Here is a 944-nt window from a genome sequence, read left to right on the forward strand (position 1 = left end):
TTTGTTTGCTAACTAATTACATCATGGACATTTCCCCATGTCACTAAAATAACTATAAAATCATTTTGTTATACATAAACTTCACATTTTAGCTCTTCCTCTATTTTAATGCAGCAAATTGTCCGCTTTTATACATAAATTGTTGTTCCTGAATCTTAAATATAGTCTAACTCATTCACACTTCAAAATAATTTTTGTATTTTTTCTTAGAATCTTAACTCTGGCACCTGTTAGCGAGGCAGACTCAGGCAAATCACTCAACGCTTCTGTACTTCCTTTATTCTTTTGTAAATAAGAAAATTTAATTTACCAGGATGAGTTGTTTCTAGGAATTAAGATCATAACCTATGTGAGATATGTATATGCATATTTTCCCTAGGAACAAGGGTTTAATACTTCATTAAATCAGTGTACTGGGCAACTTTATAGAAAATAACTGCTGCAAATAATGAGAACTGACTGTAATTATTTATAAAGAAATACAGAGAAATGGACAAAACAATTATTTGGATGAGGTAGAGGCAGCCTTCAAGAAGATTTTGAAGAAAGAGAACTTCCACACCAGGAACATAAGGTGTGGAAAAGGCTTGCAAGGAGACAGAATGGCACCTACAGAGAGAGGTCCATACAGTGGGAAAAAACAAGTAGGTTCAGGAAATGGCACTTCAGGAAGTCTAGAGCAGCAGAAGACGAGGCCAGAACACGGTGCTATAGTGCTTCTGCACCTTGTATATACCCTGTACTGCAGAACCTCACTCTGCATTTAATTCTTGGTTTCCAGTCCTCTCTTCTATTAAACTGTGAGCTCCTCAAAGTCAAGGTCTCTCAGAAGAAATTATAGCTATAGTCCTCTAAATTTGCAAACAAGTTATTACTAAACACAAATACGCCCAAAAAAACTACAGCTAGTGCTCGACTTACGACCACGATTGGTTCCGACAGAC

The sequence above is a fragment of the Cebus imitator genome, unplaced genomic scaffold, assembly GCF_001604975.1.
Source record: "Cebus imitator isolate Cc_AM_T3 unplaced genomic scaffold, Cebus_imitator-1.0 Scaffold350, whole genome shotgun sequence".
NCBI lineage: Eukaryota > Metazoa > Chordata > Mammalia > Primates > Cebidae > Cebus > Cebus imitator.